The sequence below is a fragment of the Nomia melanderi genome, chromosome 1 (genome assembly GCF_051020985.1).
Source record: "Nomia melanderi isolate GNS246 chromosome 1, iyNomMela1, whole genome shotgun sequence".
Taxonomy (NCBI): domain Eukaryota; kingdom Metazoa; phylum Arthropoda; class Insecta; order Hymenoptera; family Halictidae; genus Nomia; species Nomia melanderi.
Window position 1 is genome coordinate 21,078,424 of NC_134999.1, and position 12,849 is coordinate 21,091,272.

The 12,849-nt window shown below is 50.3% G+C and overlaps 1 protein-coding gene across 8 annotated transcripts in view; it reads right to left on the minus strand.

Moving 5' to 3' along the window:
* Positions 1 to 12,849, minus strand: part of Mef2 (myocyte enhancer factor 2) — a 59,367-nt gene that overhangs the window by 29,645 nt on the left and 16,873 nt on the right. For 6 of the 8 annotated variants that reach the window (XM_031976200.2, XM_031976199.2, XM_031976203.2 and 3 more), the window contains exon 2: positions 10,412 to 10,470. The exons of 1 other annotated variant lie outside the window; for it this stretch is intronic. The gene's annotated coding sequence lies outside the window, so the exon portion shown is untranslated. Of the gene's footprint in view, positions 1 to 9,294; positions 9,517 to 10,411; positions 10,471 to 12,849 lie in introns of those variants that run through there. One more of the 8 variants, XM_076371306.1, reaches the window with a different exon arrangement.

Below are 12,849 nucleotides of genomic sequence, written 5' to 3' on the forward strand. Positions count from 1 at the left end.
AAGACGACGCGTCGAGCGTTCCATCGGGATCCAATCACGTCGACGCGACGAATGGGGAAGTTTTCGACCGGGAAAATTGAAACCGGGGAAAAATGTCGGTTGTCCCGTCCATCTGCGGAGGAAAAGAGGAATAGAGGTAGAAGAGGCGGAGGAGAGGACGCGCGGACGGTATCGGTTAAACGTCACGCGACGGACGGGCCGGCTAATCGGCTCGTTGAAACGTAGTTAATCGTAATGCCGATTATTTCGCGAATAAGTTACAGGAACCGACGTCTATTTCCGTTTCACTTCGCCCGTCTTACGATCCTGTCATTCTCGGACGCGATTCTATTTACGAGATGACTGCTCGATCGACCGGGTCACGCGGTTAAAGCCGCGCATCGTCTGCTAATGAAGATCGACTTCCCCGGATTTTCCTGAAGAATTGATGATTCCCCGTGACCGGTTGCCGCGGCAGACACCGTATCCGACTGTCGTTCGATAACAACTGATTTATTAACGCTCCGACCGCCGGAACGGTCCGAATCGGCCGCCTCGCAGCTCCAACCGGGAACCTTTCCGAATTTCACGGCTCTCGATTCTCACAACCACAGAACGAAAGGATTATCAGCCTGATCCACGCGTTTCTCCCTCGTATCGATACACGTCTAAATATTCCGCCGATCGAAGCGATTTTCCTAACGAAACGATAAGTGAGCTAAGATTCTTCTGGGAAAAGTTGTTGAACGGTAGCTTACGTCGGTTAACGTCGGTTTCGCAACGAAAGTAATTGGATGGACAAACTCGAGAATCGCGGGGCGTCCCGTCGAAGGAGAGGAGCAAGATCGACCGGCAGAATCGTTGAAATTGAAGCGAGCACCGGCGTATTCGTACCACTGCGAGCGAGTAGTGCCGGCGAACGGCACAGTGTCAGGGTGTATTGGTATCGATCGCGGTTCTCCAAAGGTATTTGTTACCTGCATTGTTTTTCCTTCGCACCATCGAGCAAAAGGAGACCACGAGGGCCGACATCCCTTTTACACTGCTCCAAGGTATCCGCGCGTCTAGTTAACCGTTCCCTTTTTCCTCGCTTTTTTTCCCGCTTTCTCCGAAGCAGCCGTGCTCTGCCGCGCCAGCGCATTTTTCACCGACGGTCTCCGTTACGCGAGTCACGGATCGAACGTTTTCCCGTGCGACCTAAAGGGTTGCAGCTCGCCGTCGCTCGAGTCGATCGTCTCCAGCGAAGCTATACCCGCGACTTCACCGCGGTGCCAGGAATCAACTATCCGACGCGACGTCCGTTTATGCTAAACACTTATGCTCGAGATCGGCAAGTACTGGTTCTACGCTTTTCAGAAGAAAGCCACGCTCGATCGCGTTTGACGCTTTGACCGCCACGTCAACGAAAGTCGGGTGACACCGTTTCTTAAACTTGAACATTCATTTTCGCGGTAACGTATCGAACGAATCGAATTGTATTGGGTGTACGAGACAGAAAGATAGGCAGTTATTATGGAGAACCTTGACTTTTCAGTTTCTGCTCTCCGCATGCGACTCAGTCGAAGGAAATGTTCGAATGGATTTTCTTTACTGCGCCGGCTCTAGCGAAGATAAGTGGTACACGTTGGATATAATTATTAACGATTCGTAATTGTTTTGAAGCCATCCGAAAGCTCCAGCTACCGACGAGCACCGCGGCAGTCGACGTCTCCGAAGTGACGTGCGACGGCAATCGATTGATACACCGGTACTCCCACTCGTCGAGAAATTTGGGAAAAAAACCGTTCCACGAGGTGCGGAGGATAAATTTAAAAACGCGAGAGTAACGATCGATCGCTCGGTTACCTTTCCTACCGGAGGAAAATTCCGGGAAGTCTTTTCGCCGGTTCCACGTGATCGTTTTTTCTCTGAAATTCCGCCTACGTGTTGCGCAACGGTCTCGACGATTGTTCGCAGGTCCGCGGATCTCCGTGGACGGCACGTGTGCGTCGCCGGGAGAATATAGAATATAATGATAATGCGGAATGTAAAATGTAGAAAACCCCGAAGAATCTTCTATCCACCGGCGGAATGCAAAATGAAAATTCAACCGGTTCTAGCGGGCCGATCGGTTCAGGCTGTTCGCTTTTTCTTGCAAAGCTGCTACTCCCCGGCGAGCAATTACCTCACGAGGAACCTATTAACTCGCCTATACTAATGGGTTCGTTTACCCGATAATAATAATAAGAAGCACGATGAAACATTCCCAACAATCGCGCGCGTCACTTCACCGCAGCCGAATTCGCGTGTTTCCGAGGATTCGCCGGATGACGCACTCGTGTATCGTGTAACAGTGATTAGTAGCGACGAAGCTGACACCCCAGCGAGAGCTTCCGCGCGAACAATCAAACGATATCCCATCGAATGTTATTCAAGATTTACAGGATTCTATTCTTAGGGAAGATTAGTTACGTTACATGCCGGTGGCGGTTCTACAAGCTATTAACGAGAAATATTCTGCCTGGTATACCCGGGAAAATTGGAACTTCGGAGTTAATGCATGCATCGTAATATCTTTCATCGTGCGTAGGACGCTTTACGCTAGAACTACCAAGCATTCGATATAATCGATACGAGACTCTTATAAAAATTATAAGAGTACGTTTTTTTATTTTTCGCTGATGTTACCACGTACATTAGAATTTTTCAAATCACTTTGGACACCTATCGCTTTTACGCCTGCAGAAATTATTAAACAGCGAAACGTCGTATGTAATTGAATGAGAATGATAAGTAAATTACTCGTTTCTTCGACTATTCCTCCAACAATGTTAACCCTTCGCGGATTTATTCGAACAAATCAGTTCGTTCGCAACTTCGTGCTCGAAGCACGAAAGCTTGATGTCGCCAAGATGACGGCGTTCGTCAATTAACCCTTTGCACTCGAAAGTTTCTCACTTGAAATGTTCAATACTTTCTAACTAGAAGCAGACGAGATTCTTTAAAATGAATTTATTAAGAAATCACACATGAATCAGGGAACTAAAGCTATTTTCTTTCAATATTTCACGTATCGATGCAGTATACAAAGGTTAATGGTAAATACCAAGGTTTATAATTTTGCTGTATCAAATCATCTGGCGACTGGGAGTCGCCTCTCGAGTGCTAAGTGTTAATATTAACTGTTACCAATCACATCAATTAATATTAATATTAACCACTTGCGCTGGCAATAAATTGAGAAACTCGACAGGATCTCGCGCGAATAATTTTGTCTTCGCATATTATATACAGATACGTACAGAAATGTCGTTTACCAATAATCTTGTACGAAGTAGTAGATTTCCGAACAATCTGGAATATGTAATCCAATAAGACTATCGACGTGTACAACATGTGATTGGTAATTTTCGGACAAAACCGTCACGACGCGCGTAACACGTCTTTCCAGCGCAAGTGGTCAACCTCGAAGGGTTAAAATTGCTAAAAATCTATCCGAGTGTTCAGGACAGGGTAGTTCCAGCGTTAAAAGAGGCGAGCTAAGCCGGGAGTGGACGCAGGGAGGAGAAATATACGTTTTCCCCTTAAGGAGGAAAGGCTCGAAGGAAAATACCAGGTGGCGGCCAAACCTCCTCGAGGTTTCCCTGCTCTAGCAAACTTTCAGGCCCCTGCGCAACTGGCCTGTCTTGCCTCGCCTCGCCTCGCCTCGCCTGCTTGCCTGCCTGCCTGCCTGCCTGCCTGCCTGTCTGTCTATCTATCCCTCCGTCAACGACATTCGAGGTCCAAGCGGCGTCTGTTGCCGTACCGGATATCCGCTCATCCTGGCCGCCGCCTCGGGCCAAGAAACATCTTGTTCCGACGCTGGAAAATCTCGAGCCGCAGACACTCGCACAGAAAACACGAACACGTGTCGCGCGGCAACAGACTCTCGATAAGCGACTGTGCTCCATCGCAGCCCCCACTTAGCCCTCGTATCAGACCGGGAAAGCCTTTCCACCCCTCTCACCCCTTTTCAACGAAAATCCTTCGATCCTATCGTCGGAGAACGACCTCTTCGAGCCTTCCTACAGAGATTAGGACAGCTTCCCACGAGGATTTGCTTTTTACACGCTACTCTCGAACCGCGTGTTCCGCGATCCGAGTCTCTAACCCTTCGAACGAGTGCTTCGATAGCTGCGTCGGGCTTAGTATCCAGAATCGAGAGTATCGAGGAATCTAACCCTTTGAACTCTGTAGGCTCCAATATTGCACCAGTTATGATATTAAATGTTTTAATGATTCTTAGAGAAACTACTCTAAAATTATTAGCCCTTTGCACTTGGAAGTTTCTCACTAGAAATATTCAACATTTTTTGACGAGACAACAATGATATTCTTTGAAGCTAACTCGAAGGGAAATTATAAGCATATTGAGGGACAAAGATATTTATTCCAATATTTCACGTACCGAGGCATTATAGAAAGTTCAACATTAAATATCAGATTTTATAGTTTTACCGCGTCAAGTCAAGTGGTGACTGAGAGTCACCTCCTGAGTGCAAAGGGTTAGATTTTGCACACATCCGAATCTCGTACTAAGAAGAAAAATGAAAGAGCGAAGAAATGTGGTATTTCTCATTTTCGCTAGAAGTACTACAAAAATTAGTTGCAGTTGCTAATTACAAAACAGCCTGGAGTGCTAAGGGTTAACACTGGAAGCTACCTGGCACAACCGTCGGTTCAAAGTTTCCTCATAAAAGCTGTGAAGTTACGAAGACTTCGATCGACTTATATTTCAGTTAAGGTATTACTGAATCAGCGTCATGAATCATTTCCACGTAATTTGGCAGCGAGAGGGCTAGAGTTTCCCCTTCGATTCCTCCCCTTTGACCCCTTCCGACTCGATTACGAGCATCGACCGGATTCTCATCCGAATATTATTTTCGCGTAACGTTGCGGCCGTATCGCGAAAGGGTCCGGAATAATCGCGAATAATCGCGGCGAGAGCAGGCACAAGGTGCCATTTAGCCGAGGCACGTGCGGTCTGCGCACTTGGCACCGGACCAACTCGTCGTAGAATGAGACCAAACGTCCGGAGGTGACGTCAGCCGGGTGAATCGTATCGCGAGAAAAGAAAAAGCTGCGAGGGGGAGGGCTGCGCGCCGGGCTAACCTCGTTTATTCGGCGGATTGGCGAGCGAACGGACGAGCGAACGGGCGAACGGCCGATCGACGGACACGGGGGGAGCAGCAGCAGCAACAGGTTCGATCGCTGGCCCGTGGAAACCCTTCCGGTAACCGACGAAACCCTTGCGGTCGCGAATCCCTCGATCGAGCCGCTTTACGGGCTTAGCCTTTTGTTTCTCTGCGCCAGGAACAACCGACTAATTCCAGAGCCAATAATGGACGGTAAATCTTGCCTTCGGATGGACAGCCTTTCATCCGAGCACCGATAACCGGTTTATCTATATTCCATTTCATACATTGTCAAGCAACGCCGGAGGTTTACCGTTTCTCTCGACGACGCGACGTCTTTGCGCTTCGATTTTTCTATTATTTCCTTGATAGTCGGCTTGTAGGAGATAAAGAGTCGTTGCTGTTAACCCGTCTTGCTCTATTTTACTAGTAGTACTCTTTAACGCGACTATGTTCTCGTTGAACTCGCATCGATACATATCCGTCATGTTTAGCAAGATTTTCAGAAAATATTCTTTCAAGATCTTTCCAAACGAAAGAGACGATTTTCTTTGAATTAACACTAGGCCTACAGAGCATTTAATACGATATAACAATAGATTATTTTCAGTTTCTTCAGACATTCATTATAGTACTCTAGTGAAACTATTTTCAAAATCATTCCGAGTATTCAATGCTTCGAAGATATCAATAATTGCTCAACAGAAAAATCGAAACCAGTCATTTTGACTGGTACGGCAGTTCTAGTGTTAAAAAAGGAATTTCTCGTGGAATAAAGTAGATCGAATCACTACTGTTTGGAGCGTCTCCTAAGCTTCAAGAGAGTTTTCATTTGAAACGGTTGGTACACGTTCGCGGCGGACGATCGCGATTCGAAAGCGCGGTGCGTCGGTCGCGGACAAAGCTCGGCTTTGTGGCGTCTTTAAAACAGACAGGAAAAGGAGTGCGAAAGGGTGCAAGACCGATCACTATAACAGTTTCAAGGTGGTCGAGCGGACTGGCTTGCGGAGGAGCGGATTGATCCTCGCTCACCCTTCGCGCGCGCGAGGCAAAGTTACCCTGAAAATAACTCTCTCGCTGATTACGCGAGGTGAAACGAGGATGAAACGCGTGTAAAAGAGGCTAGTGAAAGTGCCGAGCTAATCTAACGTGTAAACTACTCTTGGCCTTTAGAATCGAGCCGCGCGCCGCGTTGATTCTTCGCTCAGAGGGGGAAGAAAAAAAAAAGGGGCTGCGATCCGGAGGAGGTTCGCGACACACCGTGCCGCTGGGAAAATCGCGATCGGGGAGCTGGCGATTCTCCTAACACTTTCGAGTCTTTTACGACCGTCGAGGTTCGAGTTGCTTCGAACGGGATTCGACACCCTCGGACTCTCGAGCGTCTTAACCTTTTGCAGTCGAAAGTCTCTCATGAGATATAGACGACATTCCTCGGAACTAACCAATGAGAAAGTAAGTTGATAAAAAAGCTGCTTCAATATTTCACAGATCGACGCGTTGTAGAAAATTTGATATTGTGCATGAAACTTTATAATTTTGTTGTATCATGTTGCGTGGCGAGCGAGAATCACCTCACGAGTCCAAAGGGTTAAAAGTTACCGTTGCGTTACTGCTAGAGCGGTTACCGTTGCGTCGCGTCGCGTCGATCGTAACGCGTGAGAAAGATTGGACCGCGGTGTACGTGCGTCGCTGCGTACGAGCAATTTGGACCGTGATCAAGGTGACCGGCAGAGGCCAGAGGAACGAATACGACGCGAAGATCCACGGCGATCCACATATTCGCCCGATGGATCTCTTCTCTAGACTCTCGTACCGTCGCCGATTTAGGCTAGCTTTACGGAACCCGTCAATCTGACGGATATCGAACGTTTGGGACATTATCTCGTAACAATTTGGGTCGATCTTAATCGGTGCAATTATGCGAGAACGCGTTGTAATTCTATATGGACAAACATGTAATCCCCGTGAATCTAGTGTTAACGCTTCGATTAACACGTTAAGCGCCATGTCAGCCACTGGTGACTGACGCTTCTGAATGACTAAAAGAACAATCGTAACATACAAGACAATCGATGTGAAATAAAAATGTTTAATAAGGCAACTAAGTTGATAATAGTGTAACGCAAACGTTGCAACGTCAAACAATTCATAAGTATTCCTACTTTTCTTTGATACAAAAGACAAACTCTACGGGAAACGCTTAAGATTTTCGTGGCGCTTAACGTGTTAACGCGTTGGTCGTCGCGGTGGTCACCGGTGACCGGCGCACGCGAACCGGAATAGGTAAGGATCAACGATGGAATCGGCGAATCGACGAAAACGAGCGAGACTCGATTGGATAACCGCCGGCTCGATCCCCGAGATCGAATACGACGAGATAACCGATGGCTCGATCGACGTGCGACGCGTCGCGCGGATCGAGCAGCCGTGCAACATAATCGATCGCGTCACGTGACGAGCTGAACCAGTCAATTACACATCGGTATGACTAACCGCGTGACGCGATCGTGTTCTTGGCAAGACGCTGCGATCAAACCTTGACGAACCTAACCGCCGCCGCGCGTCTCGGGCGCGGACCGATCGAGAGGACGGATCCGCGCGATCCAAATGCGATAATATATTCGCTGGAATATTCGCGGAGAACAAGATGGGGAAGAAAACGTCGCGTATTTCGCGTTCGAACACTCGAGCTGGAAGTCTATGAAACTTTTCGCCTGAGATGCGACAGAAGAGTCGTTATTTCAATTACTAGCACTATAGTTAATTATATTTCCGGGACACGATCGATCGAATGTTTCTCTGAAATATAACGGAAGAGAGAGAGAGAGAGAGAGAGAGAGAGAGTCGAAAATCGGATGAAAGTTGAGCAGATCGACCGATGGAGACGGAAGACACTCGAGTTGTACGGAATCCAGTGTAGAAGACGGCGTCAAGCACGATCACTGGTCATCGAGGACACGCGACGGAGGGACGAGAATCGATTACAGAACTCGGAGCGACGTGAACCGTGAATCTATCGGCGTCGATCGACGAAGAACCGAGTCGAGTCGCACAGGATCCATCGTACGTGCACCAAATAAAATCACTGAGCGTCGCCGAGACCTGACGAGCAGAGGGAATCCAGCGGGGAGGTTCGAGCGTAGATCTATCTATCGATAACGACGAGGAGGAACTCGAGAGTCCAGGACGGTCCACGGTAGAATTCCGTACCGATCACACGATCACAAAGCGGAGAGAACCGGGCTAACGAACGACACTGCGCCCCGAGAACCACGAGGACCTCGAGGGGGAAAGTGGAAACGGTGCTCGTTGCGAGGATCCCGGGAGAGGCAGCGAAGGACGAAGGGGATGAAGAGGATCGAACGGTCGCGGAAGAGGCGCGAGGAACGCGCGCGTCGCGGCTCCCGATCGACTCGATGTCTGCGCGAGTGCGTGGCGAGCGAGAGGAACGCACCAAGAGAAACGGGTGTGTTCGCGTTTCGATCCGTGAAAAGATACCAAAAATAATGTCGGCCGGCGAAGAAATAAATCCGCCGGGCGAGGCGGGCGCCTAAAAGAAGAAGAAGCTTCTCGTCAGGGAAGACGGCCGCGTTCTGGGAACGAAACGAACCGACCGCCGGCATAGTGCGAGAGTTGAGTTATAAGAAGAGCGGTGAAGCGATCGCATCGGCTAGTCGGGTAAAGAGTTTTGTCCGCGGCGAGCCACCAAGAGGAAACCCGACAGGGAAGAGGAAGTGGAACGAGAGGAACAAGAACGAGTGGAAAAACAAGAGCAACGAGACAAAGGGAAAGAGGAAGAGGAAGAGGAAGAGGAACAAGATTGACCCAACCCGCGGCCAGCCTATAAGAAATCCGCTTCGGGGTCGCGGCTCGGGACACCTCCTGATTTCGCGCGGATATTCTCGATCAGAACAGATCGCGACGCTCGCGAGGCGACGCGATCAGACCGGACCGGACCAGACGAGACGAGACGAGCCGCGAGGAGATGGGACGGGACGAGACGAGACGAGGCGATACGAGACGAGACGAGACGAGACGAGACGAGACGATACGATACGATACGAGACGAGACGAGACGAGACGAGACGAGAGGAGACGCGAAGAGAAGCGAGCGTGAACGGACAGCAGCCAGCGTAGCAGCCAGCGGGAGAGCAGGACTTACCTCTGCTGTTTTTAGAACTCCACTCCCAGAACTGCGCGGGTCGAGCCGAGCCAAAACCAAAATACCGTCGATACAGCGTTTCTGCGATGGTCTTTGTGCCCCGGCGACCAACCAGCACCTTCCTTAGCAGCGTCCAACCGGCTTGCACCGGAGAAAACGCTGCTCGCTACCTAGCGGACCTAGCCTTACCGACCGAACGCGAGCAGCCCGGCCGTCCACGACCAAGACGACGAACGCTACCACGAACGCTACCACCAACGCGGCCAGCGACGATGACGATCATGACGAACGAGAGATGCCGACTTCCCGGGAGATAGTGACCGTGACGTGGAATACCAGAAACGCGGGCAGAACTTGATGATCCTCTCTTTTCTCTTTGCTTTCCTCTCCGAAATCTCTTTCTCGTTCTCCATCGGAAAACGGGGAACCACGATCGACAGTGACGCGATGGTGCGGAACGCGAACGGGACCATTCGCTATTTTTTTCTCCGCCGATCCCTTCGCTTTCCCGATCGAACATTCGATCCCCTTTCCCGATCGGCGGCTTTCCCAGTGCTCGCAAACGAGGATCGTTCGGAACGACTCGACTCGCGAATCGAGAAGACGCGACAGTGAGCCGTGACTCGGGTCTGACGCAGGCCTAGAACCTGGCAACATGGAAACCGGCGACGCCACGATCATCCGTGCCGACGATCGCTTAGCTATGATCACCTTAGAGGCATCAGGATCGCTAGCTTCGGCTCTCACCGGTGGTGATCAGTGTCGTGAATCCATTCGAGTCGAAGATGCTCGTTTCGATGGCCAGTGACACGGTGACGAGAGAGACGCCCAGACACACCCTCTCCTTTTTCCCCGCGAATTCCCGGCATTCCCTTTTTCTCGGGGCAGTACTCGCGCGGAAGCGGGGATTCGATGGGAGAATCGTGTTCCGGAGAGAGCGCGACGGTGCGGTGCGTCTCGCGATCCCTTTCCTCTCGGTTCTCGAGGCTTCTTTAGCACGATTTTGACTCGAGAGTGGAGCTGCTCGTCGCGCGACACGGAAATCGCGAGAACGATCCGCGGTCCCAGGAGAACGAACGCGTTACTCGAGATCCATCGATCCAGAACACCGACTTACCTTTTTATCGCATGTAGGAGCCAAGAGAGAGGGTCGGTGCTGCATACGCGACGGTGGTCCTTCAAAAGAAAACACAAAGGGTCTTAGTACGAATGGAATTTAGGAAATCGATTGAAATTTTGAATTTTCATTCAGGCGATTCGTCGTCGAACTCCGAAACCCGACGCCGAGCTTGCGCCGCCATTTCGGTGCCGCCGCTTGGCGTCGCGTCGAATCGCTCTTTCGAATTAGGAAAGCGTTCAATCGCATCGTTAATATTTCTCTCGCAACTGTTCCCTTCGACACCGTATTATCCTCCGTCATCGATCAGCAAAAGAACTGTGTTCCTCGCTCGAAAGAGGAAAACGATTCTTATTGCGATTATTAAAAGGATAGATGTTTCTCCGAGGAATTATTACAGAAATCGTTCAACGTTACGCGAACTAAATTGTAAATCAATCAAAGTCCCAATAACTGCACTCTTGGAGGAATTTGAAGAATTCGATTCAACCGCTCGGTCGTTTTAGCGTTAACGTTCGGTTCGAAAATTTCACCGCGAGACCCACTCGATATCGGAAGGCGAGGGGCTAATTGAAGTCCGTAAATGACGGGTATATCGGTGGGAAACGCGAAAGGGGGACACGGGCCGCGGGAGGACGAGGAACGAAAATGTTCTTTTATTCAGCGGCGTCTCGATATAAATCGGATCTCGGATGTGTCGGGCCTCCGGGAGTGACGTGACATAATGCGATTCGGTTGTTCCGTTTTCGCCCGACGTCCCGTTGTAACCGGGAACGCGGCGATCACCCATCGCGAACCAGGAAAATGTCGTAACCGTCCAGGCTTTCCATAATTACGGGCTCTCGGGGCCGTTCCGAGAGGAACGTTTCCCCTGAATTCTTTATGACCATCTCTCGCTTCGCCAAAGGTATTCGGCTTTAATCGGGTTAACGGAGCATCGAAGCTCCGCCGAAATAGCGTTCGTTATTAATTTAAGTCACTCTTAATATGGATCCCCGATGCCATCCCGGACCGATCGTTGACTCTCTCTCCGTCTCTATCTCCGCGTTCCGCCATCTTCCTCCTCCTGCCTCGTCACCGGCGAACATGTCACTCCCGAGCATGGAAATTTCATCCGCGAAAAAACTGGCACAGTTCGAAAGTTCACGTTCCTTCCCCGACGAGGTCCCAACGGGCAGGAGGCATCGTCCTCCGATCGCGCGAGAACCAACATTTCCGATTCCTTTCTCGCGCGCTCGGAAAAACCGCCGGAGGAAGTTCATTAATTTTTTGGTAAGAGGGTGAAACCGGAGCCCTCGGCCCAGTCAAAACTTCCGTTTGTCTTGCCCGTTTCCTTTCGGTCCCCGTCGGCCGACGGGGATGTTGCACGTGGACGCGTCGACCGGCGGACGACGCTGCGAAGTGAACGTAGAAAGTAACGTATCTATCGGTAATATATATAGAAAGTAAGAATGTCGACTCGTTCGATAGCGTCGCGGTGCCGTTCCTCGCGCCGACGATACAGAAAAGCTTCCGAATAATTGCAGGGAACTCCGATAATTTCTTTCTCTCGGCGATCGCAGTACAGTTTCCCGTCTCCTCGATCCACGCTTTCGAGGAACAGGGAAGATCGACCCCTCGATCTTTCCTTCCGTTCGTCTCTCCCTTTTTTCCTGCTGGTGATCGGCGAACGGGGGACAGTCGACGGAGATTAGGCGTTGGCGAGGGCGAGACGACGCGTTTCCAGAAGAAACAGGGGCGACAATAATTTTTGCCTTCGGCGAACCGCCGCGAGTCGAGCCCGGAGGGGGAGCGAGAGAGAAGGAAGGCATAAAACGACATCGGTCCGGATCGGCACGTGCCACTCGATAAATCTGTCGGCAGCTGACGGGCACAGCCGGCTGCAACGAGTGCAGCCTCCCGCCTGCACTTGCGCTTTCTTCTTCTCCCTCCCTCTCTTTCTTTCTTTCTTTCTTTCTTTCTTTCTTTCTCTCTTCCTTTCTTTCTTTCTTGATCTCCGCTGGCTTGAAAGTCACCCCCTCCGCGACTTTCCGTCTTCACGCGCGTCAACGCGTCCAGCTCTCCCTTCCGCGAGACCGCCGCCATTTTGCGTCCTCGCGACGAATCTCGTAGGCCAACAGGCAGACGATACTTCGAGGGCGAACGTGTTCCTCGAGAAGATACACGTAGTTATCCGAGGGAACGAGAAACCAAGATTCTCCTTGTACCCACGTGTCTAACCGTTATCATTTCCCTCTCGCTGCTTGCTCCTACGCATTCTTGGATGCGCGAGATCCAAGAGCTGTTTCATCGAAGAATGGAAGACAATTACCTATAACGCGTTAACTACGGCGCTTCCGAATTACTAGGTAGGAATTACAATATTTCAGATGATCAATCGAAGCTTTTAACCCTTTGCGGACGAAGATGCTCGGAAATATACAAAACCTTCCATAGGC